Source organism: Chaetodon auriga, chromosome 1 (assembly GCF_051107435.1).
Source record: "Chaetodon auriga isolate fChaAug3 chromosome 1, fChaAug3.hap1, whole genome shotgun sequence".
NCBI classification, from domain to species: Eukaryota; Metazoa; Chordata; class Actinopteri; order Chaetodontiformes; family Chaetodontidae; genus Chaetodon; species Chaetodon auriga.
Genome location: NC_135074.1, coordinates 32215466 through 32234443, shown reverse-complemented (window position 1 = coordinate 32234443; position 18978 = coordinate 32215466). Strand labels below are relative to the sequence as shown.

Genomic DNA, 18978 nt, shown 5'->3' with positions numbered 1-18978 from the left:
AGGCAGAAAAGTGAATTTCTTCCTCATTACTGCGAAGGCTCCACTCGTTCAGAGCTCGCTCAGACCCCGGCAGGATGAGGCTGGGATGCGGTTATGGCTTCATGTGAATTGAAATGTATCACCTCATCGTGTTTTATTATGGTTAAATATAGATGCGGCCTGCAGGTTGTGTTCTATCCGTGTGTGTGTGGTCCTCCAGGCTTCCCCTGCATCCATCACCGTGGCAGCACCGGACAAACCAATCTCCTCCCTGTCTCTTCTCATTCCATCACACTCGTCCCACCAGCAGCTTCATCTGCCGGCCAGCTCTCATGAAGACACACGGAGGACGGATCATCTCGCAGTGAGGTGGACTAACTCAGGTTCACTCTGCTCCCATGTGGCCCGAGGGCTCCATCCGCCACGTGTGTGTGTGTGTGTGTGTGTGTGTGTGTGTGTGTGTGTGTTTAATATGAGTGTTTCCTCATAGTATTTACTCAAGGTGAGGAAACTGCTGCAAGTGGTGATGCCTTCAGAAAAGGGTCAAAGCTGCGTTCAGAGCTCAGTGAACGTTACACATCTGCATGAGTTCACGTTTAAAATAAGCTGAACTACGATTAAACTCTGACCCCGAGTTTTATTTTGAAAATTTATCAGATTCACTACACTGTTTCTATTTCTGACTTCCTGTCCGGATCCATCTGCTCCGTGCAGATGGATCGTGGGCGGTGGATTTCTGGGGTGAGGCGAAGACCTACGGCTGTTTCTACGTTTCTATTTATTCATCCATTCATCCTTAAAGGGACGGTATCAAAGACACGGAGAGTGTTCCACAGATCTACAGGTGGCGCTAATGTGCCAAGAAAAGCAGCAACCTGCCAATGAAAGCAGAGAAGAAGAAGACTGCTGGCAGGTAATCATGGAGATACAACGCAGGCCTCAAAGGGTTCGTCCTTACGGTCAGACTTGTAGTACTTGCAGTACTTGCAGTACATGCAGTACTTGCGAGTAGCCAAACGTTCAGACTGATTAAACATCATTTTTTCTGAACGGATCTGAGGAGAAAGAAAGAATTGTACGAGTGGAGAGCGAGAAAATGACCTTGAGGAAAGCTGGTGATGGGTGCCTGTTTCCCTCCGACAGATTCCTGTTATTATGAGTTTTTTTCTTCTTCTTTTATGGCTTCATTAAGTTAATGCATCTGCTCCCTCGGAGGCTCACGCAGCCATTCGCTCTATTTAAAGGTTGCTGCCTGCACAGAAAATGTTTTCTACCAAAACAAGCCGAGCGGAATTAAAGGATTACACATAGAAATTCCAGTCACGTGAACGTGAAGAGGAGGCAGCGATGTGTTTTTCTGATGTGTCTCTACGTACAGCAGCCTGCCTTGAAACCCTTCTTAGGTATTCCAGCGACTAGAACTGCTGTCACATTTTGATTTACTGATTCAGAGGCAGCTTTCAGACGCACAAGAGCCCGAGGAAGAATCTGTTGCATTATCCATGTGGCTGACTGATACAAACACAGATCAGTCAAGGCCCGCTCTGCTCGCCAAGGACACATGTGGAGCCGCTGCAGCTAAATGTCATTCTTTGAAGTTCGCCGCGATTTTTATCTGGTATTCAGCGCACGGCGGCCGCACGGCGGAGTGATTTAGAGCCCGGGAACCCGGACGCCTTCGTGCCGCTGTGGCACAGTTCAAATTAAAGCCGCTCTTCCTCACGGACGACCCTCAACCCCCCGCCGACATCCTGCAATTATGTGGCTTTATTAAAACGTCCCTGTTGGGGCTCCGGGGGGGTGGGCTCAAATCTGCTGTCAGCATTAAGACTCATTATGTATTTCCTGTCTCTGACTGACGGCATGTGATCACCTACAGAAGGAGGCACCAGATCTACTGAAGAGCCCAGAGGTGAAACTGAGGGGTCTGGAGACGGAGGACATTGTCTGCTGGACAGACTGAGACATCGTCTGCTGGACAGACTGAGAACATCGTCTGCTGGACAGACGGAGGACATCGTCTGCTGGACAGACTGAGGACATCGTCTGCTGGACAGACGGAGGACATCGTCTGCTGGACAGAAGGAGGACATCGTCTGCTGGACAGACTGAGACATCGTCTGCTGGACAGACTGAGGACATTGTCTGCTGGACAGACGGAGACATTGTCTGCAGGACAGACGGAGACATCGTCTGCTGGACAGACTGAGGACATTGTCTGCTGGACAGACGGAGACATTGTCTGCAGGACAGACGGAGACATCGTCTGCTGGACAGACTGAGACATTGTCTGCTGGACAGACTGAGACATCGTCTGCTGGACAGACGGAGGACATCGTCTGCTGGACAGACTGAGGACATCGTCTGCTGGACAGACGGAGACATCAGTGGTTTTGGGCCACAATCTGACCTGACTTGTAAAGTGACATTAATGAGGCAGCGGAGACACAGATTATGATTAAAAGGCTGATTTTAAATACGTTTCAATGACTTATGTGTCTCTTTGAATTTGCACTTCAACAACACGATGCACCGACGTCACATTCAGGATCAACAGTAACTCTGATGACTTTTCATCTAACGCCATCACCAGGTTTTGGTTGTATACACAGTATGAAATATGTTTCCATCATATGACTTTGAAGCTCAGGTCCAACAGTGAAATAAATCCTTAAAGTCCAGGATGTGGAGCTGCAGCTATGGAAACTGATAATCAATGTTTTTAAAGTCAATTTCAAGCAAAAATGCTTGAAGTTCTCTAGTTTCAGGTTCACAGATGTGAGAAAAAAACAGCCAAACTGGACAGAAAACGTGCTTAGTGGAGTTAAAAGGATGCAACAGGATGTTTACATTGACGTCGTCAATATCTTACATATCTCATCACGCTGCACACACACACTCATCCACCTCATAAACAGCCAACGGAGGCAAATTGTGAGACGAGGCCGGAGCACGTTCACCAGCGGCCGCGGCCGACAGCAAACATCTGCACACGACTCTGTTTCCAGCCGCTCACGGCGGGCTCCGCCCCCCGAGATCAGCCGAGAACAAGCTCCACTGAGATCACAATTACCAGGTTAAACACAGCAGGGTGGAGTCATTTGCATGAATGAACCAGTGTAATACATCGCTCCATTAACCACACACACACACACACACACACACACACACACACACACAGTGTGTGACTGGTTCAAACACACCTGATAGTGTCTGAGCGTGAGCCTGACATGAATGAAACAGAGCAGAGAGACGAGTGTTTAAACTTCCTGCCAGGCAGGTTTACGTCTCTGAACGCAGCCAAAGCACGACAGCGAGCGGCTGCCCGACCCTCTGACAGACGACTGTGGACAGACCGAACAGAGCTGGACGTCAGGACGCGAATAATCACATCTGTCTGCAAATAAAGACGCCTTACGTCAAATCGGAGAAGCAGTGAGTGTCCTCGTGTGCTGGGGGGAGACAGACGGCTCAGGGGGCTCCTTCATTAACACCCACCTAAAAAATGAAGCTAACTACGTTCATGTTTCCAGTTTACTCGCGTGTCGACACGTTGAAAGATGACGAGCAGCACGAAGATGGTGACTGACGGCCAACAGGCAGCTGATGGATGCAGATCTGCTGCTGATGCAAATGTGAGCAAAGCATAAACACACAGCATCTCATGAAGCATCCTGCTCTTTTCATGGACTGCTGCAAAATCTGAAAAGCCTCATTAAGTCCAACAAACAGGAAGCATTCAGGGTTCAAAATAAAAGTCTTTCTGGTGTCGTTTTAGCACGACTCCAAACACCAGCTATAAATCCATCTCATAGAGATCTGCATAAGAAATATATTTATGCAAATCGTACGCTGATTCAGTCTGGAAATCAAACCACAATCAGTCTTTTCCAGACAAACTGAGTTCACTGACAGCAGCTTCATGTGTTCATCTCCTTCATCCATCATGTGTTCACAAAGTGGTGAACCTCGCTCCATCCTTTCATACCCAATCATGATCCTCTCACCTGTTTACCTGTGGAATGTTCCAAACAGGTGTTTTTGGAGCGTTCCACATCTTTCAGTCTGTGAAACGTGTTGCTGCATCAGATTCACAATCAGCAGATATTTACAGAAATCAGTGAAAAACATGAAATATATTGACTTTGAGCTGCTCTCAGGCCAGTCTGTGTCAGAGAGGATCAGATCAGCTGATCACTTCCTGTTTCGGATTGCGGTGTATAATCAGCTAACTGCTAACCATGCTAGCCACTATGCTATGCTAGCTGTTGGCAGCTAACATTCTACATAACTGCTGAATTAGTGTTTTTACTTCATGTGTGCACATCTGTGTATGTTTACTGCATTAATGACATGAAGCACTCATTTAACTCACATCTAAAGTTGGTGAAAAACTCTGTTTAAGCAGCTTTGGTCTAACTCTTGTTGGCGGTAACTCGTTTCCGATATTCTGATTTATTTACGTTTTACTCAGCGTCTCAGTCGGCTTGTCTTCACATCAACACGTGAGTGCAGAGACTTTCAAAAGCAGCTAAACTGTGTTGAGCTGGAATCCCACTCGGTGCACTTCAGTTCAATAAGTCCGTTAAAAATGCACAAGACGCCTCGTTTCTCACGTCTCCCTCGTTCACAGCATTCATAACGTGCTGTCTGTCAGGTCAGGAGGGGAAAATGTTCTCAGCAGGTCTTTACAGGAGCTTCTGTTTCAACTCTCTGCTCTGCTCATTTATTACCAAACCTGCGCTGCAGAGGGGCCGTGTAGGCACGCCGCAGCATTATTAACCCCGTTTCACCCAGCAGGCACTTCATTGGGTTTGAGGCCATGTGGGCAGGTGTCATCCCTGCTAGGACATGTGTGACTCTGCCAAAGCCCATCGCCGAGCCCAGATGGCTCATTAGGCCGGAGCGGTGAGCCGCTGGCAGCGCTGTAAAAAAACCTACCTGAAATACGGCTCCGTCAGCTCAGAGATGACAAACCTGACAAGAGGCCAGAGTGATGAAAGGGTGTCAAAATAAATCAGAAATCTCCTCTTCTCACCTTCACAGGCAGGACGTACTGCTTCTCTCCGGCTCCTGGAGGTGCAGCGAGGAAACGGGATCTTTACCGAGGAGCGGTTCACTCCTCACTCAGTCAACCTCAGACGCCCTCACATGTCCAACAAACTGACAGAGCGAGCAGCAGACAAAAACAGAGGAAAGACAGAGGTCCTCCGAGCGTCAAGGGCTCGTGAAATAATTAGTCGCTCCTTCTCCCTTCGTGTCGCAGCAGGTCCCGACGCTGTCACTCAGAGATCACTAACCTGCAGCCGTGGCCCGGCCATGAGCAGGAGGCGCTGCGCCTCCTTTTACCTTTCACCTGTTTTTGAGGAATCCGAGGAAACTGAGGATCAGGGAGGGAAACCTCGAACGATGAGAGGCCTTCAGATTCCCGCTCAGATGGTTAATTAACCGTTCGTTAAGTCAAGTTCCACTGAGAAACTAAAGGAACTTTATTTTTGTATATAATGAACACAAATATATACTTGATTCCATTTATTTCTGTCGTTTTTCTACGTCTCCTTCTTCATTCTTGCTATTATCGTTGTCTGTATCAGCGTAATTTCCGTGACGTGGGATCAATATTATATCTTATCTTACCTCGTTACGATAAGTTAAATATAAGATTGCTGTTATTTTTTTTTTTTTTTATTGTTTGGCTGTTTGCTTACACAGATGTTCGTGCTGTAAGCTGGACTGTAACCTTAAATAAAGAGCTGCTAACGTTAGCCTAAACGACGTTAGCCTAAAGTCTGAAAGCGTCCACAGCCGTCAGGCGGGCGGATGTCCCGCAGGACGCTGAAGATTTGACTTTGGGCTTTTCTCACAGACAAACACATGATGTGGCTCCTGGACTTTGGACGTGAGGCTTGTTCACTCGTGAGCTCGTTAGCCCGACACGCTAACGACGGCAGCTCATGTTAGAGCGTCGTTTTTGGCTTGTTATTGTTATTATTCGTGACGGAAACGATGGACATAAGCACGAGACTCCAGATGAGACGAGTGTTTAAAGCAGAGTCCTTTCTCTTCCTCAGACGTCCGTCATGATTGATGACTCCCTGCAGACGGTCTTCACAGTGTTTTACAGCCTTTGCCATTTCATCGATTAATGGATAGAATCCCCGGGGAGCGAAGTAAATCACCCAATTACATTCAGGCTCCTCGCTGAGCTCACTCCACTCCTCATTCCTCTGGAGGAGCAAAAAATGAAATACTAGCTTCACGCTATTGATGCACTACAGCGGAGGGGTTAAACGTTAAGCAATTACATTAAAATTCATGCTTTTGGATCTCACAAGAAGGCGTCTCGCAGCTCCCCTGGGCTCTCAGCCCTGTGCTGAAGAGACCTGCAGTCTGACGGAGAGGGACTTCAGCAGAAAACTAACTGTTTTATATATAAAACACTCCTTAACACGGCCATCAAATCAGGCTTCTGCAGCACAGCAGTGTGTGTGTGTGTGTGTGTGTCCATGTGCTGAAGCCTTTGAGCCCTAAATGTGTCAAAAACAGGTTTGTGCTCAAATGTAAGGTTGTTTTGATGCTTTAAAGCTGCATTAATCTATTTTTGGCCTCTGGGGGGCAGAACAGAACAAACACCCTTTTAAAGTTATTCTGTAAACCATGTTAGCAAAGAATGAGCTGTTTGCAAATCCAACAGACAAAGAACAACTGGAGTCGTGCTCACGTCTGTCTGATGAATCGCAGCTGAAAACTAGTTGACTCCTCGTAGACTCTGAGGCTCAGAGCAGGCATGAGGACGAGTGTTAGCGCAGAGCTGTTAGCCGCTTTGTTTGACAGCCTTCTGAAGGTGGATTTCAAAAGCTTTAGGTGTCCATTAATTAGTCCAACAGTGTGTCAAGTCACTCTAATGATTACTGAAGCCTATACAGCTCGTCAGTAGGGAGGCGAGGTCTGGTATTAATTATTAATATCATCAACACTTAAATTTGTGTATTCTTTGTGGAACGCTCCAAAAACACCTGTTTGGAACCTTCCACAGGTAAACAGTCCATTGGTAACAGGTGAGAGCATCATGATTGGGTATGAGAGGGGCATCATGGGAAGGCTCCGTCGTTCACAGAGGATGGAGCAAGGTTCACACTTTGTGATGAACTGTGTGGGCGAAGAGTCCAAAAGCTTAGAAATGTTTCTCAACACACAACTGCCAGGAATTTAGGGATTTCACCATCTTCAATCCATTATTCAAAAGGTTCAGAGCATCTGGAGAAATCTCTACATGTAAGGCTAAAAGCCAAAAACAGCACTGTGTACTCATGACCTTTGACCCCTCGGGCAGCACATCGCTAAAAACCAACAAGACTGCATGAAGGACGTCACGCCACGCTCGGGAACACTTCCAGCACACAGTTCATCACTGCATCCATAAAACAAGCTCAGACTCCAACAACATCCAGAAACTTCTCTGGACTCGAGAGCGACTGACGCCACGTGGACAAGTGTGCTGTGGTCTAACGAGTCCACAGTTCAGGGACTAGACTGGAGTCCAGACCTGTCCCCCGTTGAAATGTGAGGAGCATCATGAAGCACAAAACACACCAACAGAGACCCTGAAAACTCCAAACCAAAACTCCAACAGTTCCTGTCCTCGGCTCAAAACACTGTCCGAGTGAAGACAAGCTGACGGAGCACAGGGATGAAGAGGAGCACCAACCAACTGACAGGCGTCAAAGTCAGTGACGGTATGTTCACAAAAAACACTAAAGTTTGTCACAATATTAAATATCTTGTCTTTGTGTTGTATTCAGTTGAATATGAAGGATTTGAAACATCTGCACTGTGTTTTAATTTACATTTCACTCAACATCAGACGTCTTTGCTTCAGGGTCGTAGTTCAGAGGACAGTTTGACCTTCAGCTTCACTGAGAGTCATCAGATCTCAGTGATTCATCCAGGAAGTAAAATACTCAAATCACAGTCACGGAAATGATGACCAACGCTATCAAAATCTTGACCCAAAAGTCCAGTGATTATACTAAATCCAACAAAAGCAATCTGCTGTGAGGGATGCAGCTTTTATGCTGTGGACCCAAGAAGACCAGTAACATTTTACTGAGCGACGTGCTGAGATGTGCACAGCCAGATAACAGCGAAACATCCTTTTCAAATAATAGATGGGGAGCAGAAATTTTAATCTCAAAGTACTCGCAGCCCTTTTCCATTTCAGCCGAGCGCTGTGGAGTATTTATAATGAAGCAGCCCTGTGATCTCTCAGCATTATTACTGAATTAGAGAGCAAGTCGAGACCAGCGAGAGCCGCTTCCCGAGCATCTTCAAAAAGCTTTCCCTGGAGGCAGAGGACGAGGCTTTCAGTGACAATTACCCATTGTTAATTTGATTATTTACTTTGTTAGGAACACTTGTTTTCAATTAGAGATGAAGAACAGTGGAGGCTCTCGAAAGCACTTTGAGGGCCTCTAACTCTGACTCTGGTTCTGACTGCTGCCATGTTTGCGGACTTCACTTCCTAGAAATCACCTGTCAATCAAACCGTCTAGGAGGGAGGGTGGCATCTCTCAACTTAGCCCTGCAGCACTGCTGCCGGGCGCCTCGTAAATCTGCATAGCTCAGCGGGCGCCGCCGGGCTGCAGCACCAGGTCCCGTTCACAAAGAAGAGCAGCCAATCACAGGCCCGGCTTCAGAGTGCGCAGGTGTGAGCGGCCTGTTTAGAGGCTCTGTGAGACGGCTGGAACTGTGCTGCTGTCGCTAAACGCTAATGTCAGCATGCTAACATAACATCCAGACGGTCCGCAGCGTTTCCCTGAACTTCACCGTCCATCAGAAGCGCTCAGAGCTTCTCTTCTCACTGGTGTTTCTGGCGTTCTGCTCAGAAACTGCACCGCCAAGGCGAAACTCTGCAGAGCAGCCCGAGCCAGGAGGCGACTGTGTGAAATAGCTGGTTTATTATTTATCAGCCCATTATTCCACCAACTACAGCGATCTGGGAGACCTACAGTAATTATTCAAAACCCTGTCAAACACATTCAGCGCGGACAGCACAACCTCTAGAGCCGCTGCTGATTAAAATCTGCTCTGGTGATGGAGCGAACAGGACCTGGAGGGGCTGTCGACGGACCCTCTGCTCACACGGTCGACGCCGTTCATCTGTCAGAGTTAACGGAGCTCACGGCCCCGACTGGGAGCCGGAGGTCAGCGCTAACTCACGTTAGAGCCGCTTTAGAGTCATTTTGATAGAGAGAAGACAACAGGCTGTCGTTCCAGACAGCTCAGCGTGAACGCGCCCGCTAACCTCACTGTGACGTACAGTTACAATTAAAGCACCTCTGATATCAGTGTACTCTGAAGTGAAGATGAGCCTCACCTTCACACAGTCTGAAAAACAAATATTAGACTCTGACTCTTCAGTTTATTCTCCAAAATGAATCACATCACACACGCACACACGCACACACACACACACACACACACACACACACACACACACACACACGCATCATTACATTCAGCTATTCAAACCACAATCGACCCATTATTGGTTTTCCGATGTTTTCCTCAGAGTCTCCTCATGATTCAATGAACAGTATTTTTAGCTTCTCGGTCGTCACACTCGTGTTCTTACGTCCACTGAACTACAACAGGAACTCCGGCCGTTTAGCAGTTTGAGAATAAAGAAATCAAAGAGTCATTCAGGGACTGAAGCTCTATTGGGTGGTCAGTGTTTGCTGACTCGGCGTCTCATCTGATCACGGCGGAGTTTGAGGCTCCACTTTGAAAACATCTGTGACGATGGATGAAGGATTCCTAAAACACTTCATCTTCCTCTACAAAGCTGATTGTTAAGTTAGCAAATATAAAATGCAAAATCCCAAATAAAGCTGTTAATGACACGCAAAAAGATCTTTGAACTGATCCATGTGACAGAAGGTAAGAATGGAATCAGCTCCTGAACTGGCTGAGACGACACTGATGTGGATCTGCAGCTGCTCCGAGACGCCTGAAACACCGGAGCCCGTGTTCAGGTAGTCCGACACGTTTAGTGATGTAAGAAACCAAAGCACTGGAGAGTTTCTGACATACAGAGTGCTTACTCGACGTTTTAGAGGACATTTTAACGTCCCAGGAGGTTAAAAAAGCTGTGAAAATGGGTTTTTCTTCACCACCATAACAACATGACTCTGACAGCTAAAATTCACTTTTCTGACTTCATCACACATGAATGAAACACTCGTTGTGTGAGTGACGCCTCGTTTATCGCTGCAGGAGGAAAAAAGAGGACGATAAAGATCAAAGTTTATACTTTCAGTTTATCCACATGGTTCTTCTTCTTTTGGACGAAATTTTCAGCCTTAAAGCCGAAGCTGAGATCCTTTTGTCCCTCAGGTTATGAAGTGATGTTAACACTTTCCATTCATCTCCATCAGCACGACGCTGAGTGTCCGAGGTCCAGCCGGACTCCAGGCCTTTAGCTCAGGCCTGCTCGGGTGAGTGCAGCATCTGTCTTCCTCTCTGCGCTGCAGCTTTGGGTCTAATGGGACATCTGTATGAATACCGCAAAGGTCTCCGGCATCGTCTGCAGCATACTAATGTTTCACTTTGACTTCAGGAAGCACACCGAGTTATTTTTGCAAAATCAACCTCCCACAAGGAATAAGAATGCTCCCCTTTCTGCCTTTGGAGGAGAAAATGTAAATGGGTTAACATTATTCTTCCCAAATATCAATGTTTTCATGCATCGGGGCTCATTACGGATGCAAAACACGGCGGCTGACTTTGTTTTGGGCTCCATCAGCTAACAGGTACAGCAGAGCTCCTGCAGCTCCATTTTAGAGGCTTTTCTGCAAGTTTTTATTAAGATAAAATATAATTTAGACCACCTGCCACAACACAAAGCACGGCTGTAATAAATGAAGCAGAAAAAAAATAAAAAACACCAGTGAGGAAAATTTAATTACAAACTGATGTTTTTTCTGTTCTGATAGGTCCAACTGGAACCACCGCGTCCACTTCCACAGCCAATTTAGTCTGCAGTAAATGAGGTAGAGCTACAGTGACCTACAGACGCCCACACACAACCGTGTACGACACACGCACACACAAACACACACGCGCGCACACAGTGAAGCGTGTCTGAATACAGCTGTCACATGCACTCAGTCTAGTCGCGGCTATGGCATCTATTTCTGTCCTGTACCAGGTGTGGGAGAGCTGAGACCAATCTCCTCACTTTCATTACCCTTGAAATGGTTTACTCACACACACACACACACACACACACACACACACACACACACACACACACACACACGCACACACGCACACACTCACACACACACACACACACACACACACACACACACACACACAGGTACATCCATGCATGTGACCACACACTACTTCCAGGGCCATATTACAGACTTTACAACCTGAGGTTATTCACATTTTCACTTCCGTGAGTCTTCACATCATCAGAGCTTTTAAATGACACTCTGCATCAGCGTGTGGACAAAGAAGACGCCGTCGACAGAGGTACGACGACTGTTAGTAGACTGAAATTCAGACTGAGATAAAAACCTACATTTTCATTGTATTTTCATTTTCTATGAGAGAAAAAGTCACAATTTGAAGCAAACTGAAAAAGCTGGAATACTTCAGGAAAAATGTCCGAACAACTGAAGGCGTCTGGAGGCTAATCCTGCGTGGTCTTGCTAACTATGCTAACATTGATGAGAAGATAATCAGATCCAGTGGAGACGCTCGCTAGCTTAGCTAACCCTGTCAGTCACATGACCCTCATCCTGCACATCTATTCAATATTTATCTTCATGCACTGACGCGCCCTGATCCAGATAAAGATCACATAATAACCGGAGGAAATGAGGTCTCTGATTTTTGTGCAGTGCGTCTCAAAATGTTGTTTTTCTAAAGAACACCCGATGATTTCGCAGCTTCAGGGGACAAACCGAACAAATAAGAGTCGTGTTTTAAATTCTGGACACAGAAGCTGTTCGGGCCTCGTTTGTTTACTGGTGTTTGTCCGTCCAGTCAGCTTCACTGCAAAGACGACGCTGGAATAAAAGGAATCCCACTTAATTCAGAAATGACAGACGTCTGACGGAGAGGACGAAGAGTTTGTGATTCTCTGCTCTGTGACCCCCTTTGTTTACTTTCTGACAGTTATTCCTGATGAAGCAGCTTTAAAGCGAGTGTGAGTGTGTCAGCGAGAGACGAGGACACAGGTGAGGACGGCGTCACACTCCGCCAAAGACAGCGGGGAGTTTTCCAGAAGCTAATCTGACAGCCGGGAGCCGAGCACAAACAACACGACCCGAGGAGATTCTTTGATTTCCGTCCTCCTGCAGTTTGTTTCCCGGTCATGTCCTGTTCAAAAATAGACTTGCGTGGCATGTTCTCGGCCTCTTAATATTTAATCACTCCACTTAGCTCGACGAGCATCTATTATTCACAAAGAGGTGGTCGCAATTAAGGACTCTGCCAATCAGCGGAGCCCCGAGGGACCCGGGCGTCACCGGGAATCTGCTCGCAGACTGCAGAGAAGCCATTTGAGGGGGAGAGGATCTGCCAGGATGAAGACATTAACGCATCTGGTGGCTGAGGATAGAGACTCAAAGATATGACGTCCGTGTGCCAGAAGCATATGGAGGCAGAATAAAGCAGCGGCGGGAGGATCGTCCTGCAGCCTCTCGCAGGATCAAGGTTTCAGACCGAGCGCTGAGATGTCCTTCAGCAGGACCCTGAACGCAACACTGCCTGCTAACATCTGTTCTGAACTATGGCACGATGGCAGCTATGAAAACTGGATTTGAAATTCAGTATTTTGTTCATGTTGGCGAGTGAGAAAGTCTGAACAGAGACGATCTAAAAGTCTGTGAGACACAGAAAATATCACAGGAAACCATCACCATCATCACAGTTCACAGCCCGCTGCGCTCGAAGGCAGCATCAAGCCTTCAGTGTCTCAGGGGAGCTGCGTGACGTCTGATGAACGTCCTCAAGTGATGTCACTCGAGTCAGCCTCCTCAGTGATGTCACTCAAGTCAGCATCCTCAAGTGATGTCACTCGAGTCAGCCTCCTCAAGTGATGTCACTCGAGTCAGTGTCATTGTCAACATGTTTGAAACTGAAACAAATGTGATGGTGTGGAGTTAGAGAGACGTGAGCTGAGCAGACATCTGCAGCAGCTGCAGGCTACATTAGCCGCTGCTAGCATAAAACACCACAATGACCTATGACCGAACTCTCTGCAGGCATGTTGCACTGTGGGTAATGTAGGCGCCAGCTCTTGAAAAACACATATGTCTGGTTCTATTTCGATCCTGTTAGTTTTAAACTGTCCATCAGGAATAACGTCACAGGAGTGCGATGCTAATCAGGCGTCTGTCCACCGGCAGCCTCATCCAGTCCTGCTGACAGGCTGCTGCTGTCCCCCTGCTGTGACCTCCTGACGGAGCGTAATAAAGCAGACTGTAGAGGAAATGGCTGGAAAACGACATGATTACATGAGCTTATTAAACTAACATTAACTGACATCGTACACATTCTTTATCGGCGCAGACCGGATGATTAAAGCCGTGAACCGAGCTGAAAGCGTTAATGGACATGTTTGTCCTCTGCTGGTGAGAAGCTCCTAAAATCAGTGAAATTAGCTCCTGCCTCATTTTGTGGTTTCTGTGGTTGCTATGGTGACGTGGCGAGTCACTTTGGAGATGATGGAGGTGGCTGCAGCAGCAGCCTCTCACCAAGTGCTGTTAAAGCATTTGCAGAGCTCTGATTGGCTCGGCTGTTTGTCCTACCTGGTCAAACCAGACCAGATTCACTCAGTAAAAACATGTGGACAGCGATGCATGCTGGGAAGAAAATCACAAACGTCTTCATAAATCAAAGCTTCTGCAGCGTCACAGATTGATGTACAACAGTGGAAACAAGGCGGGTCGTCTCAACATCTGTCCCCAAAAGCAGTACATCACTAACCCATTTGCCGCATTGTAGATTTTGTCTACTTCAGTCTCCGCCTCCTCTGCCTCCTCCAGAGGGAGGACGAAGATGGAGATGAGAAAATGTGCCCACTCAACCCCTCTGGGAGCACAGAGCACTGCAAAGAGTGAGATGAAGTGATAGAAGACGAAATGGAAAAAGGGAAGAGACAGCAAAACCGAGATTGGAAGGGACAGACGAACGAGGAAAGTGCACCGTCCTGCCGTTTGTCCAGGAAGACGTCCATCAGCTGACTGCAGCCATCAGCTGATGATCTGACGCCTGCTGTTATTATTGGATTCATCTTTCAGCATCACACACACTGATCGTTATCACGTCACTCAAAGCGTCTGCGGAGCTGAAACATCGTTTGTAGGAAAACAAGTGTCTTCACACGAGTCCCGACGGGCTGACGGGCTGCGGGAAAACGCCAACAGGAAGTTCTTCATTAAAACATGCCGTCGCAGCAGAGCTCTGACACCTCGAACAACAGTTTGTCCTGGAGAGCCAGAACCTGGAGCCAACTGCACCAGATGCTCTTCATCTAGTTTAAAGCTCTTTATCGCATCACTGCATCAGGAGCTGCTCTGCTAAATATTCACATCAGCGAACGTCCAGGTGTAACTGCTGCACACCTGACCGAACAAAGGTAACGCTAGCATGCTAAGATGTTGTCAGGTAACATAAACAACATCAACATGAATACTGTGCTGTACTTTAATGGACTGTCAGTAAACTTTAATGTTATTTGACCTCTAAAACTTTATTTTTGGAGATTATTTTACAGCTTCCTGTTTACACAGCTGATTTCTTTTGCACAGGTGTACCAGTGAAAAGGTGTGGCACAGCTGGAATATCCAAACAATGGCAGGAGCAGGACTTTTAGTGCTTCTTTCCTTATTTATGATGATCGAATACCCGATCAAACTTTCTGCCCGTCGTTGTTTGTGTTGCACCTTGTTCCTTAGTGACATTTCACCTAAATATTCATGTTTTAAACTGCTGGAATCATGACGTGATGATTACACGCTGATGATAACACACTCACCTTTATCAGGTTCCATAGATGGAAACTACAGATGGAAATGTAGAAGAAACTACAAAACATGACCATGTGACTGAGGAGTAAAGCTGCAGGGCTGATGAGGAAAGTGGGAACAGGTGTGTACATGGGAGGGGGTGTCAGGTGAGGCAGGAGGAAGTGGGAGTGAGACCGAGGACACCTGGTGGACAGCGAGAGGACGGCAGGTCTGAGGTCTTCTGAGACGGCTGTGGATGAGTGAGGCTGAAGGGAGGGACAGAGGACGGAGGCATTTCTGTGTGCGCTGTTTCTATACACAGACACATAGAAGTAGATACATAAATACATAAACTATGGTGTGTGTGTGTGTGTGTGTGTGTGTGTGTGTGTAGAACTGAATATCTCCCTTGTAAATATTATATTTCTTCTTTTAGTGTCATTCTTATATATTCTGCTCTATTTGACTGCTTAATAAAATACTGATTTATTCTGATTTAAAGTATTTGAGTAGTAGTATTAGTACATTTTCTGTGTACAGATGATGCTCACGATTAGTTAAAGAGTTGTTTATAAGTAAATAATCAATTTCACGTTGATCACAAAGACACAGACATGACATAAGTCACTTGCAGCTAACGGCCTTAAATCCACGGTTCTATTTTGTCCATCTGGGACGGACGTCCTGTCTTTAACTGGCTGAAAGCTGCTGGCTGATGTGACACACGTGCAGACAAACCTTTCCGCTGTGTAATAGTGTGAGACACGTACTAAACAGAGACAAGAGTTTATGGAGTCTGGGCACTGATCCACACAACAACACAGCGGAGCAGAACTGTGCCAGCAGGGAGCCGAGCAGGCGTCACGTTCACAGCCAAACAGACAGAAAACACTCAGATCCGCCGTTCAGACTGCTGAGACGAACCTGAGAGCTGCAGCGAGTCCGCTCATCTTTCATCTCAACCCATCTGCTTCAGTTTTCAGCTCCACGGTTCCCCGAACAGGACTCGGCTCGGCGGAGACGCCCATTGGCTGGGAGTTAAAGGACATTTTTGGAAACGCTCTGGGAAGGCGTCTGACCCCGAGTTCCTCCCGTCTGTGACCTCAGCGACCTTTGTGTTACTCCGACTCCTTCGTGCAGCGTTCAAGCGTTCAAATCAAGACGAGCAACATTCGTCTCAAGTGCAATACAACACACGGCACTGGTAAAGAATACTGGCAGTGGTATTTCTTCTGGGCAGTAGTAGTTTTATGGCATTTAGTACTTTCATAATCTGGACATAATGTACATGTACACATTATTTTCTATTGCAGTCCTGTAAACTTTGTTATCTTGACTTCTGGGCCACTGTTTTTGCTTTTTGTAATACTTGTTGACTGTAATGAATTCATCTCCCAGGTGTGGGATCAATAAAGTCTTATCTTATCTTATCTTATCTTATCTTCAGGAGCTCACAGATGTTCAGTATTTGTTCAGACTGCTGCAGCGTGCCAGAGGCTAACACAGTGAACCCAACAAACATCCACAGAAGAAGGCAAATAAACATTTTTCATCCCAGCAGACTACAGAAATTAAAGATGTAAATCATCATTCAGCTTCTCCTCAAAGGTCTGCAGTGACAACGCTGAGTCAGCGAATCACGGAGGTCAAAGACAGACAGATCCAGACCGGACTGTGAGCCCTCGCAGTTTGAACTCATGCCACTGCGGCATCGTTGGAAAGCAAAGACTCTTCTGATTCCATTGATGAAAACACTTTGAAGATACAGCAGGGGCAACAAATGACAACAAACAAACGATTTAAAAAAAAAAAAAGGAGGCAACTCATCGAAATGCAGAGATCAAAACACTCATGAAGATCCAATCAGTCAAATATTTAGTCCAAAAATGATCCACAGAAGGCTGGTTTACACTGTACTGGAAGCGTAGCCGTCATGGCCGCTGCACGCTGACCTCCTGCTTGACACCTCAAACTCCACGAGAGGAAGGAGCTCAGTCTCCTCTTCCGTACAGATTGTAAATACTTCAGTTTAACCTCCTATTCATCAGGAGCATCTGACAGCTACGACGTGCGATGGAGGAGCCTCCACTCCAACACCACCGTACAATCAGAGTGTTTCTGCAGCTCCGACAACTGCAACAGAGTGACGCATCTTCTCTCTAGATGATCACATCATGTCGTTCTCCAGTCAAACTTTAATCACATTGATGAAGTTTAGACACTTCATTGTTTTCAATCAGGACTTCTGGTTACTGCGACCGAGATTAAAACTAAGTTGCATCAGATTTAGCAGCTCCAGGCGTCTTTTTTTTTTTCATGTCAGAAACATATTTAATCAACGTTCAGCTCAGATCAGCAGATTCACAACATTCAAAGACTTGATTCACTCAACAGATGACTGAACGAGAGCTTCACAATCAACAACATAAAGCCAATGTAGCCGATGGAGGACAGCGTGAGGTTTCCCCTTCAGATGACGCCTGAATGCAGCATTTAAACATGTTCACAGTGGCTGGGACTTTACAGCTTCCACTTCACCTGCATGTCCAGGAGCTCACCTGGCACAGGTCTGGTTAGAACAAGTCACAGTGCTGACCACTGACCACACAACCCATCATCATCATCATCGTCATCATCGTCATCATCGTCATCATCATCATCATTATCACCATCATTCTGAGAGGAAGAGCTGACCACAGTAACACAGTGATCTGCTCAGACTGAAACCACTGAATTTTTCTGAAATACAAACAATTAATTAGAAGAGATTATTAAAAATCTGGAATCACTGAGGCAAAACGACCACGTGACCACAACCATGACAACAAACCCAGAACCATTAAAACCACAGCCTGCCACGAAACACCACGAGGAGCCCCAACGATCCACTTGAGTGATCAGCGCTGAGGTGAAGTCAGCTGCGTTGAATCCACTCACCTCCGGTTCCGGTCTGACGCTTCGTCCCACGCGGGATCACAGACTGCGGGACGGGAGCGCTCAGCGATCCGCCGGAGCTCTGCGGCGTCAAGACCCAAAGAGTGAGACGATCTGTTTCCGCTCCGGACTTTCAGAATAAAGCAGCGGAACAAGAACCGGGAGTTATTTCAGTCGGACACTTTCATAATAAAATACTACTTGATAAGCAATAAACAACGTGAGCTGGAAGTAACTAAGTACATTCACTGAAGTACTGTACTGAAGGACGAGTTTGAGGTACTTGTACTTGAGTATTTCCACCTCCTGTTACTTTCTACTTTTACTCCAGAACATTTATCTGATAACTTCATTTACTCTGCAGATTCAGATTAATAATACAAAATATAATCAACAAATGAATTACTGTGTAATATAATCAATACAGGCCAATAATAAAATCAATCAAAACATGACCTGATCACTGACGTTTCTGAAGATTTATCACTTTCTAATATTGTTCTAACTTGGTGCGTTATCCAGTTCAGGCTTCAGTCTGTGTGCAGAGACAATAGACAGACACAGGCTGGTCAACAGCCTCTAAATCCCACTGCAGTTTAATCTGAAGGAAAAGATTTAGCCAGATTAAGAGTGAAATTGTTTCCTATAAACAGTTCCTCTTGACAGTTTCCGTGGGGATTACAGCCGTCCTGTATTCACACTGAATCCTCTTATGACACCCTGCTGTGAAAAAGAGAAAACACTCGCTCCTATTGGACGAGCAACATTCCCAACAACAGGTTTTTCTCCAGGTGTTGGACTGCACACACCCGACAGACTCAATGAAAGATGGCACCATCACCCCCGTCTGTCTCCACCCGGGGCGTTTAAGGAAAGCCTGCAGGACCCGACACACTCGCAGCATGTTTGTCACACAGCGTGACCCTGACCTCCGTCCCTCCACCCGTCTTTCCTCCTCTTTGTGTGGAGCGTTTGGAAGGACCGACGGCACATAAACATGTTTTGTTGTTTCTGCTTTGTGCTGAAAAGGAGCAGCAGC

The 18978-nt window shown here is 46.5% G+C and overlaps 1 protein-coding gene across 2 annotated transcripts in view; it reads right to left on the bottom strand.

Annotated features, from left to right (window-relative positions):
• large2 (LARGE xylosyl- and glucuronyltransferase 2) overlaps positions 1-18046 on the bottom strand; it is a 151787-nt gene extending 133741 nt beyond the window's left edge. Inside the window, exon 1 of one of the 2 annotated variants that reach the window (XM_076735545.1) lies at positions 17943-18046. The gene's annotated coding sequence lies outside the window, so the exon portion shown is untranslated. The remainder of the gene's footprint in view (positions 1-17942) is intronic. The other variant, XM_076735559.1, reaches the window with a different exon arrangement.
• Between the last annotated feature and the right edge of the window lie 932 nt (positions 18047-18978).